Source organism: Chiloscyllium plagiosum, chromosome 10, assembly GCF_004010195.1.
Source record: "Chiloscyllium plagiosum isolate BGI_BamShark_2017 chromosome 10, ASM401019v2, whole genome shotgun sequence".
Classification (NCBI taxonomy): domain Eukaryota; kingdom Metazoa; phylum Chordata; class Chondrichthyes; order Orectolobiformes; family Hemiscylliidae; genus Chiloscyllium; species Chiloscyllium plagiosum.
Genome location: NC_057719.1, coordinates 71,163,445 through 71,188,613, shown reverse-complemented (window position 1 = coordinate 71,188,613; position 25,169 = coordinate 71,163,445). Strand labels below are relative to the sequence as shown.

General features: G+C 39.6%; 1 long non-coding RNA gene across 2 annotated transcripts in view; it reads right to left on the bottom strand.

Annotated features, from left to right (window-relative positions):
* Positions 1 to 25,169, bottom strand: part of LOC122553755 — a 98,237-nt gene that overhangs the window by 23,959 nt on the left and 49,109 nt on the right. Inside the window, exon 4 of one of the 2 annotated variants that reach the window (XR_006312833.1) lies at positions 12,461 to 13,998. The exons of the other annotated variant lie outside the window; for it this stretch is intronic. This is a non-coding gene — a long non-coding RNA (uncharacterized LOC122553755). Of the gene's footprint in view, positions 1 to 12,460; positions 13,999 to 25,169 lie in introns of those variants that run through there. 2 annotated transcript variants of the gene reach the window in all.

The window sequence follows — 25,169 nt, the reverse complement described above, 5'->3', positions numbered from 1 at the left end:
ATCAGAAACCATCCTGGTTTGGTTTTAACATTCATATTAAAATAAAATTATCAATTTGAAGTGTTATGATATATCCTTATAAAATCGAAAACTAGGTATTGTAGTTATTTGCGAATTGTCATGGAAATTCAAATATATCAAATTAAATGCAATAGCAAAATGACTCAGTTAATGTACAGAAACTGTTTTAGTCAATGAACATTGGATGGTTTCTGATTATTAGTATGTCTTTGCAGACTTATTTTCACAGGACCACCTTCATTTCACTTGACAATAACAGATAAAAAGCACAGAATAAACTGAATGCTACACTATTAATGGTGTGAAACATCTTCAGATTGTGTCTGTGCTATTTATGAGTTATAGGTCATGATGTTTTTCCACTTACAAAAGAACACCTGGAACAAATCATCACTTATTTGGCACCTAATATATAGCTATTATTGTTTAGTTTAATTCTGCAAAAAAATACTTTGAGTCTCACTTTATAAATTGACATTTTGTCTCGTTTGAGTAGGATTTGGTCTAGTGGGACGAAATATCCTTAAAATGAGCCATTAAAAGATGACACTCAAATGGTTAGAAGCACTAAGCTAAAACACAGCAGAGAACAGCTGTCCAGAAATGATCAATTGCCAAACCACATGGCTGGCTATTAAATTTTAATGTGCCTTTTAAGCAAAGATTTTGCTTATCAGGGAGAAAGATTCTCAGGGAAAATATTGATATTGATTCCATTATTTTAGATGTAACTGATCCTTTAAGTAATTTTTCTTGGTTTCAGTGTCAGTTTTTAAGTGTCTGCATGGACTGAGTAAATCATTAAAGGGCTTGTTCATTTAAAATTCTGAGCCTAATGCGTGAAGGATTCTTTAGTGCACTCATCACAACATCTGTTGCAAGCAAACTCATTCATTCCACTGAAGTAAAAGCAAAACACTATCTACACAGGGAACTAAATTATGAAAATTAAACCTTCCTTGAAGTGCTTTTAGAAGGTGCCTTAATTGATTATTCTGTGGTGGAGTTTAATTCAAATATTGATTACATTTAACTTGTTAAGCCAATATTGGACAGGAATCAGGAATGATAGATATCAAGATACAAACTGACAGTTTAATCTTGCTATATTCTTCAAATCAATCCAAAGCTTGACTTGGAATTTATCAATATGTTTTCAGATCAGGATCTTCTTTAAGTATGTCATTGTTTGCAGAATGCCCTGTCAGCTACCTGTGAATGTCACCTGCATTGAAAAGTAGAATGCAAGAACACTCAATATTCTCTAGATGTGGTTTGTATTATCGTAAACCCTAAAATATATATTTCCAAGCAGTGGAAATAAAAGGAAATGCATTGTACAATGATTAAAGTATCACTTAGCTTTCCAATGTATACTTTACAAAGAGTTAAGGCCTGGCTCTTTGTAGGCCGCAATAAAATACCATTATTGCCACAGAAATACATACTGGATTTGTCTCAAGAGACTGACAGGTTGCCTTTTATTCATCTTCCATCCAGTATATGCTCAGTAAGGCACCACAACAATGATGCACAAAAATACAATGACCACAAAAATCTGGTGCCAGAGCTGTAAACTTCCAGTCCCTGTGCACTGTGCTGTGAATGTGACATGTGCAGGTCGAAGCAGGCAGAGTTAGAAGGTTGAATTTTACAGACCACCAATGAGCACGGAAAAGGTGGACTCTTAAATTAGGGGCAGTGTCATTGTTGCCAGACCTCCTCCTTACATCATTTTGGTAGTGATCAGGTAAGCTGTTCATTCACCAATGAGCACGGAAAAGGTGGACTCTTAAATTAGGGGCAGTGTCATTGTTGCCAGACTTCCTCCTTACATCATTTTGGCAGTGATCAGGTAAGCATCAGGTGGGTTGTTCATCTTCAGTGGCAATTAATGACCAACTAAAAGCTTCACCGTCCTGATACTCTGATCTAAAGGACAGTGGGAGAGGTCTGCACATACTGTGTAGTCCGGCAGGCTTCATCCTGTGGGCTATTGAGGAAGGGTCACCCGACCCGAAACGTTAACTCTGATTTCTCTTCACAGATGCTGCAAGACCTGCTGAGCAACATCTGTTTTTTTGTTTAATCCTGTGGGCTACTGGTCAATGAATAAGAGTTTGCCGCATTCCTGGTTCTTCTGTGCCAATTCCAAGCCCTCGAGCTCTTTGCCTTCCCACATCTATCCTTTCTCTGTCATTTCCAACATGTCCCGTGACTCCCTGACTGCAGCTTGCCAGCCCAGCAAGACCTGGACTTAATTGTGTTTTGGGGTAACCACCCATTGTTCCACTTTCTCCTGTACCTCCTGCAAAATCAGCAAGGCAGCAGAGGTGCAGAGCTGCTGGCCTCTAATTGGCCAGCAGCTCAATGAGGTGGACCATCTCCCTGGAGATGGATGGCTGTCCTGCCTCATAATAGTTAAAGGCTGTTGGCTAATGACTCAAATGAGGTTAACTGGCCAACTGGAAGCAGGCATGCACAACCTATCTCCCATTCTCCCACCCCTGCCAAGAACTTTTATGCTGGGGATGGGTGGAACCCTCTGCATAACTCAAACTAATCAGTCATATTCCCTTTGCTGTATCCTTGTTACGCTGTTATCTTATTTCACTCAAGAGCTGATCCAAATTCCATCTGAAGTCATTGATTGTTTCCATTTCCACCACTCTTATAGGCACAGTGCTCCAGACCTTTACCACAAATATTTCCTCCAATTTCCACTGCATCTCTTGCCAAAAGCCTTACATATTATTTCCCCTAGTTCTTGTATAACCTACAAATAAGAGCATGTTTTCCTTTTCTATCTTATCTGAATCAATAATAAACTTGTACTCCTCTATCAAGTCCCACTTCAAGATCCTTTGCGTCAAGGTGAATAATCTGGTCAAACTCCTCTCCACCCTCTCAAGGACTTTCACATCATTTCTAAAGTCTGGTGACCATAACTGGCTGTAGTACTCCAGTTGGGACCTAACCAGAATTTTCTAAAAGTTCACTTTAACTTCTTGTTTTTATGCTTTACTAGTCATTCAATAATTAATGGGGGAGAAAATAATCAATACTGGGTAGAACTAGAAATGTAGTAATGATAGGGGACAGTATAATTAGGAGGGAGGTACCGTTCTCTGTAACTACAAATATGAGTTAAGAAGGCTGTGTTGCCTGTCCAATGGCCAGGGTTAAGTATGTCTCCTCACTGGGTTTCAGAGGGTCTTGAAGTGGGAGGGAAGGAATCCAGTTGTTCTCATCCATGTCGGTACCAAGAGCATCACAAGGAGGTTCTGCTGAATGATTTTGAAAGTTGGGAGAAAAAGCAGAACCTCTAGGATAATCAACTTTGGATTCCAGGCAAATTAATAAAGGTAAATAATGTTAAGGAATTAAATGTGTGTCTTCAAGATTGGTGTGGGAGGATTAGGTTTCAGTACAAGGGGCACTGGCACCTGTAAAGGAGTAAAGGAGAATTGTTCCAGTTGGATGAACTTCACTTGAACCATGCTGGGACCACTGCCCTGGTAAGTTGAATAACTTGGTCTACACAGAAGGCTTTAAACTATTTAATCAAAGGAGAGAGGGCTCAGGACCAGGGAGTAAGTAGGCATACAAAGCAAAGGACATGGCAACATTGTATCATTTTGGTTATGAATAATAAACTGACCATGATTAACCAGCGGAGTTAAGGATTGTATCAAATTGCAAGAAAAAGTCATATAATATGGCAAAGATTAGTGGTAAGCCAAAGGTCTGAGGAAGTATTAAAAGCCAACAAAATATGATCAATGGTATTAAAGAGGTAGAAAGTAAACTATGCGGGCAAACTGGCAAGTAATATAAAAATGGACAGTTGGAGGTTCTTTAAATATATTAAAAGGAAAAGAAAAGCCAACGTGAACTTTGGTTACTTTGATAATGAGAGCGTTGAAATAAAAATGGGGAATCATAAAATGACAGAAAAGTTAAATAAATATTTTGAATCAGTTTTTATGGTACAGGACATTAATAGAATTCTCAAGGTGCATAATAATAAAGGGGCCCAAGGGATGAGGGAGAAATTGACACAATAACTGCCACTCAAGAAAATGTATGAGGGAAACTAATGAAATTAAAGGCTGATAAACCTGCCAGACCTGATGGGTCCCATCTTAGGATTTTAAAAGAAATGACTACAGAGATAATGGATGCACTGGCTGTAGTCATCAGAGAGGCAATGGCCAGTGGTAATATCACTGGACTATTTATCTATTGACCCAGGTAATGGATTCTGGGGACATGGGTTCAAATCTTGCCATGGTCGATGGTGGAATTTCAATTCAACTTTAAAAATAATGAAAATCTGGAATTAAAAGTCTAATGATGACCATGGAACCATTGCCAATTGCCAGGAAAAAGCCACCTTGCCCGTTAAAGAAGGAAAGTGCAATCCTTACTGGTCTTGCCTACATGTGACTCCAGATGGAGTGATTGATTCTTAACTGCCCTCTGGACAAAAAATGTGGCATAGCCAGAGACACTCTTATCTCATGAATGAATAAAAAAAAACTTCCAAAAGTTCCAGAGGATTGGAAAACTTATTCAAAAAGAGACAGAGCCAAAATCAGATAACTGTAGGTCAGATAGTTCAACATTTATCATAGCAAAAATATTAGTGTATATTACAAAGAATGCAAAAGCAGAACATTTAGAAATACATAATACAATCAAGTAGAGTCTGATTGGATCAATGAAGGGGAAATCATGTCTAACAGATTGACAAGAAGAATAGAAAAACTGAATATTATTTAAGAAGGGAAAGACTGCAGAAAGTTGCAGCATAGAGGAATTTGTGGGTTCATATGCATGAATCATAAAATCTAGCAACCAAGTTCGGTTTGTAACAGGGAAAGAAAACTGAATGTTGGCCTTATTTCCAAGGGAATAGAGTATAAAAATGAACGGTCTTATTAAAACTATATGAATCATTAGTCAAACCATACTTGGAATACTACAAACAGTTTTTATTCCCTTATCTAAACAAAGATATGTCGGTTTTGGAGGCTGTCCAGAGGAGGTTCACTAAAAAGATTTCAAACATAGAAAACTTTCTTATGAGGAGTTTGGCCTTGTATTTTTTAAATTTAGGATAATAAAGCAGAAATATAAGATTTTTAGTGGACTTAGCAGGGAAATTAGTTCCCAGTGTGGGAGAGTCTAAGACCAGAGTGCTTAGTCTCAGAATAAGGAGTACCCCATTTCAGATAGAGATGAGGAGAATCATTTTCTTTCTGTTTGGGTTCAACCTGATGAATTCCTGATGGCAGAGGCCTGTTTTGTATATAAAGATTGAGATAGATTTTTAATCAGTAAGGGAATCAAGGGTTATGGGAATAAAGCAGAATAGTGGAGTTGAGGATTATCAGATCAAGCATGATTTCATTGAATGATAGGGCATTCTGCTCCTACATTTTATGGTAACATGTACTCCGCCTCCTACAATCTATATACAGTACATAAACATTCAAATTCCTTTGTTCCTGCACACTTTAAAATGTCCTGTTAATCCTATATTGCCTATACTTATCCCTCTTAACAAAATGTATTACCTCACACTTCTGATTGAGTTTAAACTTGCAGTTGTTTCCCATTCTGCTCCAAGTTTGATAAAATTAATATATTTTTAAGTTTTGCTTTTTATACCAATATCCAAATCATATATAAAATATATATACACATAAATCTTATAAATATACATATATAACAAATATTTATATATAAATATATATAAAAATATATCGCTCTCTCTATGAATGAATTTTGGAGATCATCACTGTCACCCAGTTGTATGAAAGCTAATATCAACTGTGATTTACCATATTTCGTCTTTAAGTAAGATGTTTCATCCAAGCTGACACTAATTCTACACTTACGTTAGTCTCAGTTTTCTTGACCAACATTTCATGATATTTTGAAGATTTTTTTAAAAATCCATATAGATTACATTCATAACATTCCCTTCATCAAACTTCTCTGTGCTTCCAAATAAACCTGTTGGACTATAACCTGGTGTTGTGAGATTTTTAACTAGAATTGAGTTGCCCTTTCTGATTGCTTAAGTTCCCCAAGAGCAGACAATGCATGTTTTATGATTGCAACCTCCACATGAGGAGTGCTGGGGCCTCTTGTGGTACTGTCCCTACCTCTAAGCCAGGAGTACCAGGTTCAAGTCCCACCTGCTCCAAAAGTGGGAGTGCAGTAACATCCCTGAACACGTTGATGAGATAATATCTATAAGGGAGGTACTGTACCTGCTAGACTTTAGGAGTGTGTAACTGCTGCTTTGTCCTCTTTGGGGAGCAGTCACCTATGTTATGCCACGGTTGTGATCAGATGGAAGTAATTTAAGTACAGGGCTCAGTGCAGTGGGCACAGACTACAGAGGATGGCCAAGAGTGGATAGCTGTCTGGCTGAGGAAGGCAGGATCACTGGGAAAGGGTGGATGAGTAAAAATGTTCAGCGGGAAAGCCAGAGGGATGCTCCTGATTAGCAGGGAATCTAATTCCCTTTACGCATGGCAGCATCCTTTTTAACCCCTCCAGGTAATGGTGGTGACATTGACTTGCCCATGTCTCTGTCACAGGGTTCACCTCATGCCTGCAGATATAATGAGTCAAGATCTGTGTAACTGTGTGGGAAAAGCCAACCCACTCCTGAACTAAAGGGACGCTCATTTTCCACACTCACTACTGAACCTCATTCTCCACAGAAGATTCAGTACAATGTTTCAGATCTAAGATTTCCTTCCCCTATTATTTCTAATACCTTACCTACCACATGGATGTTTAAATGACCCAACTTGTCGTTACTAGAACTGTCCTTGCACACATTCTTAATGGAAAGCTCTTCTATCATTTCCACCCTCAATTCCTTCAGTATTGTGGGTTTCAAACCATCCAAACCAGGTGACCTATCGACTCTCAAGCATGACCAACCTTTCTAGAACTTCTATATATCAACTTTCGGGGTGTAGGTTTGCTCGCTGAGCTGTAGGTTTGATATCTAGACGTTTCATTACCTGGCTAGGTAACATCATCAGTGGCGACCTCCAAGTGAAGTGAAGCTGTTGTCTCCTGCTTTCTATTTATATGTTTGTCCTGGATGGGGTTCCTGGGGTTTGTGGTGATGTCATTTCCTGTTCGTTTTCTGAGGGGTTGATAGATGGTATCTAGATCTATGTGTTTGTTTATGGCGTTGTGGTTGGAGTGCCAGGCCTCCAGGAATTCTCTGGCATGTCTTTGCTTAGCTTGTCCCAGGATAGATGTGTTGTCCCAGTCGAAATGGTGGGTTTTTTTCTTCCGTGTATAGGGCTACGAGGGAGAGAGGGTTGTGTCTTTTTGTGGCTAGCTGGTGTTCATGTATCCTAGTGGCTAACTTTCTTCCTGTTTGTCCTACGTAGTGTTTGTGGCAGTCCTTGCATGGAATTTAGTAGATGACTTTGGTTTTGTCCATGGGTTGTACTGGGTCTTTTAAGTTTGTTAGTTTTTGTTTGAGAGTGTTGGGTTTGTGTGCTACTAGGATTCCGAGGGGTCTTAGTAGTCTGGCTGTCATTTCTGAAACTTCTTTGATGTATGGTAAGGTGGTTAGGGTTTCTGGCTGTGTTTGGTCTGCTTGTCGTGGTTTGTTCTTTCACCCTATCCGTTATCTCTCGCATCTCTGTTTCAACTGATATTTTGTAAGCATTCTTTTCTGTCTGGCAAACACAGGTGCTAGAGACTTATTAAGTATTCTGGAGATGTCTTGCACTTCCAAACCTTTCCTTTGTAATAAGATACCTGCCACTTCTTACTACACAATTTGTATTTTATGTTGACCCACATTCTATTCTTATATTGTCTCTTTCCCAGTCTTATTTTCCCCTTCACTTTCCCTCATAATTTGTATTTGATCTGATTCTTGCTCGAAGGATTTACCTGACACACATTCTATACCCTATAATACAGCATATTCTGTCTCCCTGTTTTGAACCCTAACATATGCTATATTTGAAATATCTCCTCCTTAAAGATTATCTATGGTTCAGTTACAGCTTTTCCTCCAAGTCTTTGGGGTTTCATTTTATCCTGATTAAGCCCTATCGTATTCTTAACCGCAATCATGATAACAGCAGGCTTGGGCCTTTATTGCAACAAGCAGATATCTCAGTCTGAGCTTCCACTTGAAGCCTCAGAAACATCTGCCCATGCCACACTGGAACCTGAGACATCAGTAGCTACATGCTACATTTTGCAGGGATCCACAGGTTTTTCTCATGGAATTGGCTAACTGGAGGCTCCCAGCTTTGCATTAAGTCCTCTGCCACTTTGGAGCCAGACAACTTGCTCATTGACAGTGACAATTGAGCTCTCTGGGAAGCCAGCCAATGCACCAAACAACTCAATATGTGCATGCCCTTCTGTGTTCCCCTGTATGTCATCTCTTCGATGTTCGCCCCTGAGTTCTTTGCAGTAGAAAGTATCTGCACCTTCTAATACATGCTAGTCTCAAATCCCATGATTGTACCTCTCTGGCCGGAATGTGGTGTTGCTCTCTCTCTCTCTCTCTCTCTCTTCAAGAGAACATGAACTGGCTGGCCAAGCAGAGAGAGCAGAGGAGGGAAGGTAGGTCGGGTGGAATGCAACAGGTCAATGGTCACACCATCGGCAGTTTGCACGTCCTGCCCTCACTGGCCTGCGGATGCTCTCAGTATTTTCAGGGTCACTTTACTCTGTGAAAGAGGAGTGAGAATATTCTTCAACTCAGCACTGGAAGGTGTGTAAAGGTCAGCTGGAATATGTGTGAGCTGAGTTTTCTCAAAACAATGTGGGAAATGATGAATCAGTTGGGAAATATGGAGAGAATGAACAAAATGAGATTCTTGATGTTGAGCTAAAAAGTCTGATGCTCTACTCAAGGTTTCAAAGGGAGACAGGAAAGTTTTACTCATGAGCAGTAACAGGCTTATTTGCATGTATTAATATCGCATCATTACTTAATCTTGTCTCATTTATTGGCAGTTTGCTATTTTTCCAGGCGCTGGAGGGAAACTGGTTCACAAAATGCATGGGTAATTGGTGACTGCAGCTCACTAGATGCTTGTCCAGGATCCCATCTTGTCCAGCAGTTCCCAATACCAACCCTCACACCCCCAATCACAGAAGCTGTCCCTAGCAAAGCAGCAGCCTCACCATATCCTCAGGCAACATTTAGGACTCACTCATGATGCAGGGCAGCACTTACAATACTGCACGTTGGAGCTCACTGGCATCTTACACCTCAATGGCATTGTGAGGCTGTTTGCACACAAGTATGGGTGTCGAGTGTGTGGTGAAGGAAACGCCCAGCATATTAGACAGCATCTGAGGAGCAGGAGAATCGATGTTTTGGGCATAAGCCCTTCATCAAGAATCATTCCTGAAAGGCTTATGCCCAAAATGTTGATTCTCCGGCTCCTCGGATGCTGCCTGACCTGCGGTGCTTTTCCAGCACCACACACTCAACTCTGATCTCCACGCATCTGCAGTCCTCACTTACTCCACACAGGTATGGGTACCCATCTAATGTACTGGAACATCTCAGAGCTCTCAGCTGGCTTTCTGGGTCTAACTCATTTTGCTGCTACTTGGATCATCACAGCATCTCCGTCTTACCTGTAGCACAGATAGAGAACCTAAGGAAGGATATATTTGCCATTGAGGAAGCGCAGCAGAGGTTCACCAGACTGATTCATTGGAAAGTGGGACTGTCCTATGACAGGAGATTAGGAAGACTGTGAAACTCCTTTGTAAGGAATGCAACAAATGGAGACTGTGGTTCATGATTGGATGTGTTAATGGCTTTCTTCTTCATGTCTAACCTCCCTTTCTCTCATTCCAGTATTGGTAACAGGTCTTTAACTGTGCAATCCTCTGAAGTTCCATCTCTGAAAATATTTGCTTTTCCATAAATATTCCGTCTAAGCTGTAAAGTCAAGTCACCGTAGTCTCAGATGATTAGAGGGCTGCTGTCTTATTAGAGAGGGATTACTGGTGGTGAGTTAAACCTGAGGGTCACCATACCTCAGGTGAGAGTCAAGAAAAGGCTGGTAGGTGTAGGGAATGCTAGATGACTGGAGAAATTGAATGTTTGGTTAAGAAAAAGAAGGAAGCATATGTCAGGTATAGACAGGATATATCGAGTCAATCTTTAGAAGACTATAAAGGCAGTAGGAGTATACTTCAAAGGGAAATCAGGAGGACAAAAAGGGGACATGAGATAGCTTTGGCAAATAGGGTTAAGGAGTATCCAAAGGGTACATTAAGGACAAAAGGATACTTGGGGAGAGAAAAGGGCCCCTCAAAGATCAGCAAAATGAACTTTGTGCGTAGCCACAGGTGATGGGGGAGATATTAAACGAGAATTTTGCATCAGTGTTTACTGTGAAGATGGACATGGAAGATATAGAATGAAGGGAAATAGATGGTGACATCTTGAAAATGTCCATATTACAGAGGAGAATGTGCTGGATGTCTTGAAATGCATAAAGGTACATAAGTATCCAGGACCTGATCAGGTGTACCCTAAAATTTTGGGAAGCTAGGGAAGTGATTGCTAGGCCCTTTACTGAGACATTTGTATCATTGATAGTCACAGGTAAGGTGCTGGAAGACTGGAGGTTTGTTAACGTGGTGCTACTGTTTAAGAAAGATGGTAAGGTCAAGCCAGGGAACTATAAACCGGTGAGCCTGACGTCGGTGATGGGCAAACTGTTGGAGGGAATCCTGAGGGACAGGATGTACATGCATTTGGAAAGGCAAGGACTGATCAGGGATAGTCAACATTGCTTTGTGCGTGGGAAATCATGTCTCAAGAACTCAAATGAATTTTTTGAAGAAGTAACAAAGAGGATTGATGAGGGCAGAGCAGTGGATATGATCTATATGGACTTCAGTAAGGCATTCTACAAGGTTCCCCATGAATCTTTAGAAGACTATAAAGGCAGTAGAAGTATAATCAGGAGTATACTGGTTAGCAAGGTTAGATCTTATGGAATACAGGGAGAATTAGCCATTTGTATACAGAACTGGTTCAAAGGTAAAGACAGAGAGGGGTGGTGGAGGGTTGCTTTTCAGACTGGAGAGCTGTGACCAGTACAGTGCCACAAGGATTGGTGCTGGGTCCACTACTTTTCGTCATTTATATAAATGATTTGGATGTGAACATAGGAGTTATAGTTGTTAAGTTTGCAGATGACACCAAAATTGGAGGTGTAGTGGCCAGCGAAGAGAGTTACCTCAGATTACAACGGGATCTTGATCAGATGTGCCAGTGGGCTGAGGAGTGGCAGATGGAGTTTACTTTAGATAAATGTGAGGTGCTGCATTTTGGGAAAGCAAATCTTAGCAGGACTTATACACTTAATGGTGCTGCTGAACAAAGAGACCTTGGAGTGCAGGTGCATTAACTCCTTGAAAGTAGAGTCGCAGGTAGATAGGATAGTGAAGAAGACATATGGTATATGTTCCTTTATTAGTCAGAGTATTTAGTACAGGAGTTGGGAGGTCATATTGCAGCTGTACAATCATTTGTGTGGCCACTTTTGGAATATTGTATGCAATTCTGGTCTCTATTGATTATAGTGTGAAACTGAGAGGGTTCAGAAAAGATTTACAAGGATGTTGCCAGGGTTGGAGGATTTGAGCTATAGGGAGAGGCTGAATAGGCTGGGGATGTTTTCCCTGAGCATCGGAGGCTGAGGGGTGAACTTATAGGGGTTTATAAAATCATGAGGGGCATGGATAAGACAAATTGGCAAACTCTTTTCACTGGGGTGGGGGAGTCCAGAACTCGAGGGCGTAGGTTTAGGGTGAGAGGGGAAAGATATAAAAGAGACCTAAGGAGCAACCTTTTCACGCAGAGGGTGGTGCATATATGGACTGAGCTGCCAGAGAAAGTGGTGGACGCTGGTACAATTACAATTTTTAAAAGGCATCTGGATAGGTATATGAACAGGAAGGGTTTGGAAGGACACGGGCCAAGTGCTGGCAAATGGGACTAGATTATGTTGGGATATTGGTCGGCATGGACGAGTTGGACCGAAGGGTCTGTTTCTGTGTGTACATCTCTATGACTCTCTGACTGTATAGCAGCTTCTTCTCTGTTGTTACCAAGCTTATGAATGGACGTCTCATGCATTAGACTTTATCCTTTTCTGTATCTTCTCTGTGGTGTAACACTGAATTCTACATTCTGTTCTCCTACCCTGATGTACATGTGCAAGGTATGATTTGTCTGGTCAGCACACAAAACAGTAGTTTTTACTGTATCTCACATGTGACAATAATAAGTCAAATCAAGATTGAGAAGGCAGGACCTTCGTGGTTGCACAGATAACCTGAAAGTTTCTTATATGCTCTACACAAGGTAGCCTTTATTAAGTTATCTTGTAAGTACAGCTACACAAAAAGAAACTTTTGAACACTTAAATACATTCCACATGTATTGAAAAAAAAAATAGATTATGTGTTTCTCTCCATCTTCGTCTCCTCCTTTAGAATCTTCTGTATAATTAACCACTTAATCAAATGTTAGCTCATCCCTCCCAAAATGTTATTCTTTGCTGATTGTGCTTTTGCAAAGAGTGCTAAAGAGACATTCCTCTACACTATATAAATGCAGCCCTTGTTTCAGGTTGTTAAATATCACTAATAGGTTAAAAGGTAACAGATAGACATCAAAAAGGCTATCGTATAATATGCTCCAATTGCCAATAGAATGGATGCACCTTTAGTCCTCAATATTCTGTCTTTTGTTCACATTCAACAAAGAATAAAAGTAATAACATTCTTTAATTTTCACAGTTTAATCAGCACTTCTATTAAATAAAAGCAGATGAAGTAATTTAGCATATCTCTGTATTTCAATACATAAAAAAACTTCACACTGTTTAAAATTTGTTGGAGTAAGATTGCATACATTACACCACAGATGAAAAAAACAAATAAAGCTATACTGAGTGCCAGTTTTGTTGTAAATTTAGAAGTATATTAAATCTATGACTACAACAGTTATCTTTGGCCTGGCATGGCATTCATACTGATTCACTAATGCATTCTGTGTTTTGTTAGACCCATTACACTATATTGTGTCATTAGATTGAAAGAAGTGTGAAAAGTTAAAAAAAATTCATGCATTTCATTTCCTTTCACTTATGTTTAATGAAAACAATTTTAAACTAAATATAAAATGTTTATAAATGAGATGTTTAGCTGGAATATACTTTATATTTTAAATGCTGACGGTTTAACATTAAACAAGACTAATACACGTCAAAAGTTATATTACAGTGAAAATTAAGTGTGTAAAACTAATAAGCTGTTGTGTTTAACATATACTTCTGCTCATAAAGCAGCAATGGGATTCAATAAATCTGTCAGTTCAGCATGTTTAGTGATTAGGCAGAGTATGTTGTGTTGATATATTGAAAAATGAAGTTTAAAGTCTGAAGATTCCTAATAACATAAATAACATTAGACTCTAAAAATTGTGGACTGTTTAAAGAATCAGTAAGGTTTTGTTGCATTTACTTGAAGGTCAGTTAAGATTCTATATCAATGAACAGTGGTTTTAGTGCACATTTGTCGATCACAATTAAATCACAACTTTTTAGACACTAAATTACAAACCTACAACAGTTATTTGATATAAATGCATTACATAGTGAGTACATTAAAGAGACACATTAAAGAATTTATGGAAAGGAAGCCAAAGTCAAGAAAGAATACAGGCTCATATTTCAGCACAGCAATAAGTGTGAATAAATTTATAATGCAACTTTCGTTGTCTTAAATTTCTTCCAACTGCACTTTGAATGGGTACTTGTTTTCCCATTACTAGCCACTTTAATCCATTTATATTCTAGTTGTCTCATTTAAAGATCACTTTATAGTATTAGATGTTCAGCATCTAAGGTATTTGTTCCACTCCTGCATGATGAAATAACACAACAGTTTACATATTTCTGAACTTGATCTGAAAACTGATTTAAAAATCCATACAGGCAATCAAATTTCCCTGAAAATATATACACACAAGTCTGCTTTGAGGTGGCTAAAATGAAGTAAATTTAGTTTCAGGAGACAGGAAGAAAGCCAAGATAGGGGAGCAAAGATCCTGCAGTAAATGGGTCCTGCTAGTGACCAGGACCGAAAAACATCCCTCCCTTGAGAGATTTAGAGCTGGGCAAGTGAAGGAAAGCAATAGAAAAGTAGACTGTGCTTTTCTTCCTTGCAGACTACATTAAATATTCAGCTAAAGGGAGGGATCAATTTACATTTCTCTTCTTGTTTCTTGTGTCTCGACTGACAGGTCCTGTAAACATACAAAGACAAACATAGTCCATAGCTTGCATTGCCACAATAAATGGTAGCAGAAATGTTTCACTTAATATGTAGTGCCTATCTTAGGACCAGACAGTTTTATTTTAGACTTCAATTGATAAACTTAACACCCATTTGTCATAATTAGACCTCTATTTCACATAAAAATAAACTACACATAAAATCCGTGGACAACTTCATGGTTAATAGACAAACTATTCTCAACACCAAATAAAATAGGTCTAAAACTGCATTTTTTGAGTTTATAATTTATCAGTGTAACAAAATCACTAATTTGCTAAAGCATAGGACAACCAGAAGTTACTGTTTTTGGTGAAGAGCAGGAACCATTTTCAACATTTTTTTCAATCATATTTTGTGAGAGACCATGATAAATAAACTATGGCTGTTTTCACCAGATGTACAAGCATCCTCTTTTCATGAAGGATTGAATCTTTATACAATCATAGAATGTTTACACAGCAAAAAATATATTCATATAAATCTCTTCTGCCATTAAAATGGCATTGTCAGAAAGCATAAACTTGCTATTAGGTGCAACAAGTTTAGATTCTTCTCATTATAGCTAGTCTGATAATTGGAATAAATTCTCATTCATTGATACTGTTCCTATGGTGGAATAATACTTCATTGCTACAAAAATTTTATTTTGTACAAAAACTGTCCGGCATCTTCTATTTTATGCTCACTATAAACTTTATGACCAAAGTAACAGTTGTTTCAAGAATTAAAAATTTAATGCAAATTAATGCCGATGAAGACCCAGGGGGTCTCTTGGTTCCGCGATCAGTCAATAAACACACCTGTAAACAAGTCTTTGTCAGTCACACAAGCAATCATTTATTCTTTGATATGGCCGGGTCAGTAGACTTTGATCAGCCCAGAAGTATGAGTACTCCTAGACCACCAAAAGAATCTGACCCCCTTACAGAGTTTGCACAGGGTTCATATACATTGTTCATAGGCAGGCATGGAGCATGATTGTTTGGTAATAACCAATAAAATAGCACAAAGCCTTATGCATTCTGTTTTAGCCTATCATGATTTCTTGTAAACAACCTGTTCCTGGAATTGTATTTGTCCTGACTTGTGGTTAGGGTTAAACCATTACTTCTGTATTTTATCAAATCTACATCAGTCTGCAGTTTCTTGTTTCTGTTCAGTGCAATCTAATTTAGCAATGCAGAAGCCACTTTGTGCAGCTCCTTCAGCCATTTTGTACTACCTCCCAGACGTCCACATCCTCGCCACATCTCAAAGAAAGAAAAATTTGCATCTTTCTGCCCAGCATTTTTCATTATCTCAATGTTGGAAAGCATTTTGCAGTCAATGAAGTACATTGTTGAAGTGTAGTTACTTGTTTTAATGTGGAATAAAGACAACCAATTTATTAACAAGAAACACCCACAGACATCAGTGTCATAAATGACCTTATAACCTTATAAGGTGATGTTCCGTGGGACAGATACTTGTCAGGACACCTGGACTAACTTGCTTGTTTTTCTTCTTAATAGTGTTGTGGGACTTTTTATGCACATGTGAAAAAACAGAAGATTAGCATCTCTGACATTGTAACTCTTCCTCCATACTTGGAGGGTCAAGCTACAATTTTGCATTCGACTCTCTGGAGTGAGACTTGAATGTTCAAGCTTCTGCTTAGGTAGTGAGAGTGACAATGTGGCTGCAAAGTAAAGTTGGTGCCCAAATTATAAGACAGACATTTAGTAATTACACATTTTGCTGAAACATTTATGGCATCTGACCAAAGCATGCAATTTATTAAGACACAAATCAACTAGCAACTTATGTTAAGGAAGCGATACATACAAATTGTGAATTGCCATCAAGATGCTGGCTGATTTGTGTTGTTCTGCTGTTAGGTTTGGCAAAACAATATCTTACACATTATCCCAATGATCTTCAGAGCTGCTGTACCTGCATTCAATTTCTCAGTAAATACACCATAGGTTAGCATAGAGTGTAGGTATACTTTTAATCACATGCCTTTATTACCAACTACAATTCATTATTTTCCATCCATTAAGTAAACAATTTTGTACCTAGGTACCTTTGTACCTAAGATGGTTCCATGTGTGGTGACATTATACGCTTTTCACTGGATTCCTCTACTTCTGTACTTGAGTACACGTGATAATAAATCAAATCAATTTTAAGTTTAAGATCTCACCCGTCCAGGTTGTGAATTGGCTTAGATTTTAGATATGTAAAATTTTAAAATAATTCTTATTTTTGTTGAGTGTTTTCACTCTATTAAACTAAAGTTTCATTCCTTCTCTTTAATGCTGTTTCTCTCCCTGATTTGACACTGAATTCACTGGCACTAACTCATTCACCACACCTGAATTAGTCTATTCATTGTTTGTTTCTCAGCCCTTTAATGTAATTGATTTAAAGTTACATTATTTGGTTCTGTCATTCATCCATATCCCAGATGCTCAATTATCATTGAGGCACTTTTACAGTTTGCACTTCCAGAACTTTTATGGGCAAAAATTAATTAGAATATAAACCATGCACAATATGTCTAACAGGATATCTGGAAAATTGCCCTGTTCCAGGAAAATCTCAATGATGGAGGTCACAGGGTACAGGTCAACAAAAGTTACACATGATGTAAAATAGGCTTTTTAAAATATTATACATATATATCCCATTGACATTTGAGATTCAAATCCAATAACAAGAGTAAATGCAGGACTTCTTCAAAAATTTATTTCAATTTTAATTGAATTCCATCTACAAGGATTTAACTTCTGTACAGCAGTTTACAAATTAATTACTGCAATATTCTAAAATACACCTCTTTTGAATTTCAAATAAGGATATTTTAATTTACATGCTATAATTAATTGGCATTTGTACCAAAATAGAAATACGCAGCTCTTTTGTTTTGGTTATTCTAGATTTGGTTTTAGCTTGTTTGTAATTTCTGGTTCAGCTGCCTAAGGGTGAAGTCTAGCTTCATTTTCACATTGATAAAAAATACATTTTGGTAAGCATTTTTCAAGAATACTTTTGTATTCCAGAAGATTACATTTTGCAAATTTTTTTGTTTGATCATGGGTTGTAGGTGTTGCTAGCTAGGTCAACATTTATTGTCCATCTGTTATTGTCCAGGGCAATCAAAAGTCAACCACATTGCTGTGGATCTGAATTCACATATAAGCCAGGACAGGTAAGTTTGGCAGATTTCCTTCTCTGAAGATCATGAGTAAACCAGCTGGGTTCATTTGTTTTATTAGACTAGCTTTTAATTGTCTTTTTAAATATCAAGATCTACCATGGTGGGAGCCAAGCCCATGAGCCAGGAACAAAAGCCTGGCTCTGGATTACTAGCTTAATGACATTACCATTACACCATCACCTCCCTCTGGTACAATACATGTCAGTGCCATACTAGCTGTCTCACATCTGATTGAGTTTGCAAAAATGCAGAAAAAGTTCAAACATATTTTTATGGCATTATTTCAAGTTCTAGTTTTGAAGTTCAAATTCCACTTGTGCTGATCCATAGTTTCTTCCTTTGCTGATTTAAATGATAAAGTAAATCACAAGTTAAAAACAGTGATACTTCACTCCTGTGAAGGGACTGATTCACAAACCTTACTTGGCAGCCATACTGAGGCAGAAAGGTAGAATTAATTATTTTTTATACCGCAATATCAATGTTAACATCTTTACTAAAACACCAGAAAATAAACCTCAGAGGAACATGTTAAGGATTTGTACTCAATTATCTCTCAGGGCAATTTAGTTATTTTTGCTCTGTTGGCTATTCTTTAAAGCTGTTTTAGACAGACAGTAACTTAGCAGCAAGGAGAGCATATCTTAATGTAAATGCATAGTATCCTCTTCTAATGAATCCATTGCAAAGCAACAATTTTCTTCATTTTTTACAATCTCTAGTATGAGTTCACTGGTCAGTTAAAAGAAGAGACTTATTTTGCAGTGAATGCTTTGTTAAAAGGCCATAAAGATTGACCTGTTTCTGAGTGAATAGCATAGGGATCTACTTGTCCTCAGCAGTTTAGCACATCATTTTCACTTGCAGCTAAAGTAAGTGTACCCACATAATACTGTATAAAACATCCTGGGCAGAGATTTCTCTGAGGGCTTCAGGACGCCATTATCAGGGTCATGTGAAGTCAGAAGGTCACACTGCATGGGTAATATTCACCCGCCTGTGATTTTTCCCTGATTTGGCTAATTAATAGCCAAAGTACACATGCAATTGGAAACCTGGTGGGCACCTGGTTAGCTTGGTAGGCAGGCCCGCCTAGTTCTGCCACTGGGAGGGACCACCTCCAGGCATTGAAACAGTTCTGATGCCTCGGAGAACCCGAAGGCTGAAAGCAAAATTCCATTCCACCTCTGACAATGACTGTTACTAGGCCTTTAATATGCTGAATTGTATGTCTCTGCCGCTCGCAGGTACATAGCCCTGCCATCCTACATGTTCCAGGAACAGGACAGTACCAGGAAACCTTAAGCCAGCCAGTGACATGCATTTATTCATACACCCACCTCCGTGGTTGACCACCCTCGCTAGAACTAAAACTCCTGAAAGTAGGAGTTTTAAAACTCTGAAAAGACAGAAGATAAATCAGATTTACCATCACTTGCTGAACCAAAACTTGTGGCGCTTTCTTTACATTATGTGAAGTCTGTAATTTGGCATTTCACAATGAAATATTAAATCTCAAAATTCCAATAACCACATAGATCAAATTTGACATTTCATCCACTGTGCTGCACTCTACTATTACAACATCTAACTGGCAAAACAAACATACTGATCAGTGGTATTTACCTGTTGTGTTCCTTTCTCCTTCACTTTCTTTTCTGAGGTGATCTCAACTTAATCTAACCTTTTTGTTTAATCAGGGACATCCCAATAAGTATCAAGACTTGGAAATCTGTCGTTCCTTCACTGTTGCTGAGTCAAAATCCTGGAATTCCCTCCTTAATGGCATTGTGGGTCATCCCACAGCAGGTAGGCTGTAGCTATTCAAGAAGGCAGTTCACCACCACCTTCTCACAGGCAACTAGGGACAGGCAAGAAATGCTGGCCAGCCAGAGACACTCACATCCCACAATATATAGACTTCAGTAAGGTTCAACAAGGTTCCCCTTGGGAGACTGATTACCAAGGTTAGGTCTCACGGAATACAGGGAGAACTAGCCATTTGGATACAGAACTAGCTCAAAAGTAGAAGACAAAGGGTGATAGTGGAGGGTTGTTTTTCAAACTGGAAGCCTGTGACCAGTGGAGTGCCACAAGGATCGGTGCTGGGTCCTCTACTTTTTGTCATTTACATAAATGATTTGGATGCGAGCATAAGAGGTACAGTTAGTAAGTTTGCAGATGACACCAAAATTGGAGGTGTTGTGGACAGTGAAGAGGGTTACCTCAGATTACAACAGGATCTGGACCAGATGGGTCAATGGGCTGAGAGGTGGCAGATGGAGTTTAATTCAGATAAATGTAAGGTGCTGCATTTTGGGAAAGCAAATCTTAGCAGGACTTATACACTTAATGATTAGATTAGATTCCCTACATGTGGAAACAGGCCATTCAGCCCAACCAGTTCACACTAACCCACTCCCATTTCCTCTCGGACTAATGCACCTAACACTATGGGCAATTTAGCATGGCCAATTCATCTGACTTGCACATCTTTGGACTGTGGGAGGAAACTGGAGCACCCGGAGAGTTGCAGGTATATAGGATAGTGAAGAAGACGTTTGCTATGCATTCCTTTATTGGTCAGAGTATTGAGTACAGGAGTTGGGAGGTCATGTTGCGGCTGTACAGGACATTGGTTAGGCCACTGTTGGAATATTGTGTGCAATTCTGGTCTCCTTCCTATCGGAAAGATGTTGTGAAACTTGAAAGGGTTCAGAAAAACTTTATAAGCATTTTGCCAGGGTTGGAGGATTTGAGCTACAGGGAGAAGCTGAAGAGGCTGGGGCTGTTTTCCCTGCAGCGTCGGAGGCTGAGGGGTGACCTCATAGAGGTTTACAAAATTATGAAGGGCATGGATAGGGTAAATAGGCAAAGTCTTTTCCCTGGGTTGGAGAGTCCAGAATTAGAGGGCATAGGTTTAGGATGAGAGGGGAAAGATATAAAAGAGACCTACAGGGCAACGTTTTCACACAGAGGTGGTATGTGTATAGAATGAGCTGCCAGAGGATGTGGTGGAGGCTGGTACAATTGCAACATTTAAGAGGCATTTGGATGGGTATATGAATAGGAAGGGTTTGGAGGGATATGGGCCGGGTGCTGGCAGGTGGGACTAGATTTGGGTAGGGATATCTGGTCGGCATGGACGGGTTGGACTGAAGGGTCTGTTTCTGTGCTGTACATCTCTATGACTCTATAAATGAATCAAAAAAAAGTCTTGCTCAAGTTTCTGATGGAGACAAATATGATATATCACATTCCTAATAGTAGTAATTATGCCTAACTAGTTAATGATAATTGTACCTATTACTATTATCCAACTACTACAAATTGGGCAGAATCTTATCAATCCTGAACTTTGTGGGCAATGGCAAGTCATTTGGGGAAATATGAGAAACATGAAAACATCAGTAAAATCAGGTGCTCAACAAAGAAGTCCCATTTTTCCAATCAAAGTCTTAGCAGCAAGATGAGAATCGCTCCAGTGAGCGGTGATCCACCCAGCATAGATAAAGCAGGTGGTAACAATTCCTCACATGAAATTCTAAGCAGGTACCTGGAATTCCAGCTCAAAGCTTGGTGCTGCAGTCCACTAGGTGCTGCCCCTCTGCAGACAAGGATAGATGTGCATCTCATGTATCAGAATAGGCTGCATGTCAGGACTCTTAGTTTGTTTCCTTAGCACACAGTCACTTTATACTTGGGTGCTCGCCTGTTTTTTTTTGTGCATTGTCACCTGATAGGAAACTTAAAGCCTCTCTGTACTTTTGTCTTGCTTTGACTTCAGCAAAAATACAAAGCCAGGCAGTTACCATGGTCGCCAGCCATGTTTTTGTATGGTTCCATGCTACCCCCATTTCACACAGTAATCTGAAAGGACTTCAATCAAATGGCCATGTCTCAGAGGATCAGCCCACAGTCAAACCTGAGGGGCAGGGAGGATCATGGTCAGTCCTCAGGGTTCTGTTCATGATGGTTGCCATAGCTAAGCTGTGGGCCCATGCTCAAGGGGTGATGTGAGATGAAGACCCGATTATAGGTCAATAAGAATGGAAATGGAGAGCTCAAAACTGACGGGGTCAACATGGAGTGCAGAGTCATCTCTGCAAAGCAGAAAGTAATTACCTGACTTTAGAATGACCATCCATGGGTCACAATTCACAAAGACAATCCAAAACCTCAAAGGCTGCATGACAGGAAGGAACTGATCTCCCCTCAAGTTGAACTGTAAGTATCTGAAACCATGTACCTATGAAAAGCTGCAAGGGGTGATGCAAGGCATGGGTGAAGTAGACAAGATTTCAATAATCCTACTGCACTTACAACCGTATAGGACTTGCATGACACGACTTTACTGCATTGATCAGAATAAGGTCCACTATAACAACATTACAAGCATTTGATGGCCCTCCTTTTTCAAGTCCTCCATGTCCCACTGTATTGAGGACATTGCCAAACTGCCATTTTTGTGTGATGTGAATACAGACTGCTCCCATTACTAAGGACCTGTTCTGCTTCTAATATTCCCCACATGGTGTCATTAGAACTATGACCAATGAATCCAACCACTGCAGGGGTCATCATCCCTTTGGCTGTGGTGCAATCACTAACTGAGGCTGAGTATAGATGCAATGTGGACAATCCTTCAACCAGGGCTATGATGGAGCAGATGATAGGCCTACTGAGGACGAGGCTCCGATGCTTGGTTCAGTCGTTGGGGGTTGGGGTGGGGACCGGGGGAGTCTTGCATTTCATTCCACACAGAGTTCTCATAGTCCTTTCATGCTGTGTTCTGGACAAATGGAACAAGCAAAGTAAAGCTGGGAGAGAGGCAAAAGTTTTCCATGGAGGAAATGGGGACATTGAGTAGGATGACCATTACCTTCAGCATGATTGAACAGTGTGCTATCTGACACTACAAACCAGATAGGACCTAACTGACACCCTGCTCCAACAGATCTGATTTGGATAAAGTCATCATTCGTTGACTGTAAAATTGTTGTTGTTCAAAAGACAAGAAGCCTCTGTCTGTTTCCAGAAAGAAATGCAGCTTTTCTGTTTACTTTCACTTTTTCTATTGTCTAATAAAATTTAATGTTCTCAACTGACTGAATCCTTTCCATCATGTGATGTTCCTGTATTGAACCACAGCAAAATGTCACACTATGCTGAATGTTAGGGACAGAATAGCAGTCCCTTCGATAGGGTTCGAACATGGTATGGTATTACATACAGGCTGCCTGTGTAGTGTGATTCTTATAGCTGCAATTCCAATGACAGGTGATGATGTAAAGTAGCAATACACTTACAAATCTGAGTTTCTTATTTCCAAACAAGTGCCACTCGCACCATGTATATGCACTCAGAATCTTTTGTTTCTCATGTCCCTCAGGCTATGTGCACTGTGAATGTTTATTCCTGGTTGGCTGTATTTAATCTGGTGCACAGTTGAGTATTAAATATGGCGTCTGCATCGGGAATCCCAGAAGGTCTTGGTAGCAGAACGTATTGCCTCGCTGATAACCATGCAAGAGGGATGTGGCACATACACAATAAAGGGAGCAGTAGAGACCTTGGTCACTATGATAAGTTGCTAGAGCTCACAGAATAAAACCTTCCATGAAACTCTCAAAATTGACTCAGCCAATATCTGGTGAGTTTCAACCCTTGTTATGTAAGGAAAACGAAGTTTCTTCGACAAAGTCTGTAAGGTTCTATCCTCTACCACTAATAAATTAACAAGCCCTTAGTGTCATAATGGAAAGGAGGATTGGCGGCTGTGAAGTACACCAGCCCCAAGTTCCAATGGTTGGTAACCAGAAATCATGACCTGCCAGCAGGACTGGGATCTGACAATGCAACATGATGACCAGTGGCATGGATTTGTATTCCATTTGAGCTGGAAGACAAAACCTTTTGAAACAAGTGAATTTTTCACTTTAAAACCATTGCTGCTTTAAGGAGATACAGCCAGTCAGCAGCTGAAATTTGAAAATTGACTATTGGTGGGAGCAAAAGGGTGAAAACAGCACACCTGAAGAGAATTTTCATCTCAGAACAGGCAAGAGAATCAGGGAATACAGTGTGAAATCCAACCACACTGAGAGTCGGACCTTAGAGAAGGAGCAATTGAAGGCTCCAAAGCTTGAGATATCTGATGGAAAGTGGGAAGACTTATATAGTGACACGAAACCAAGGCAAGGAAGGAAAGTGAGACAAAGCGAGAGAAAGAATTCTCATCTCTCAAAATGAGCAACACTGTCAACACAAAGTGGGATCCAGGAAGGGCACGACTGAAAAGCAGCGAGTTAGAGCAAGAAGAAAATAATTCATACCAGGGCTGTAACATTCAAAAGGTTACAGATTTTGCTTAAGGTCCGAAGGGGCAAGATTTGTAAGATTTGAAGAAAGGGTCTTAGAGAAGAAGAAAGATATTTGAACAATTACTTTTAAAAGATCAGGACATTCAGGATTTAAATTGTGATTTTGGCAAGGAGATTGATTAAAGCTGCAGACAAAGACTTTACTTTAAAAGCAATACAAGGGAAAGTACTTTGTGGTTGAGAACATGAAAGGCAGGAAACCCTACCTGGCAAGAAGCAGGAAAAGCTGCATTCGCACTGTAAAAGGTTGGAAAACTTCGCCCCTCCCCCACCACCCTGCTCTCACACCCTACCCACAAAATCACCACCAGAAGGAACCACCATTCCTATTTTTAAAAAGGCATGAAAAACCCAAAAAAGCAGCATAAAAATGCAGTATTGGTATTTAGCTGAATTTGAAAGTTGAAATCATAGAATCCCTACATTGGAAGCAGGCCATTTGGCCTCGTGAGTCTGCACTGACCCCTCTGAAGAGCATCCCACCTAGACTCACCCCCTCTACTCTGCATTTCCCATGGCTAATCCATCTAGTCTGCACATCCCTTGATACTATGGGCAATTTAGCATGGCCAATCCACTTAGCCTGCACATATTTGGACTGTGGGAGGAAACCGGAGCACCCGGAGGAAACTAACACAGACACGGGGAGGATGTGCAAACTCCATTCAGATGGTCACCAAAGCTGGAATCAAACCCAGGTCCCTGGCGCTGTGAGGCAGCAATGCTAACCATTGAGTTACTATGCCGCCCCGAAACAATGCCATACAATTTTGCCCATTAATTAACTTTAAAAGCTTCACTGGAAGAATTTCATATAGTCTTTCCAGTTAACAGAAGTTTAGAAGTTTTAAAAAGCTTTAAGGCATCAGAATTTTACAACACCATTGATTTAGTATTAGAAGAAAAGCTTAAAGGCATCAGATTAAAGAAAATTGTGATGCTACAGATGTGAAATAGCTTTCCAGTACAAGCATACATAGAGTCATAGAGATGTACAGCATGGAAACAGACCCTTCGATCCAACCCGTCCATGCCGACTTGATATCCCAACCTAATATAGTCCCACCTGCCAGCTCCCGGTCCATATCCCTCCAAACCCTTCCTATTCATATACCCATTCAAATGCCTCTTAAATGTTGCAATTGTACCAGCCTCCACCACATCCTCTG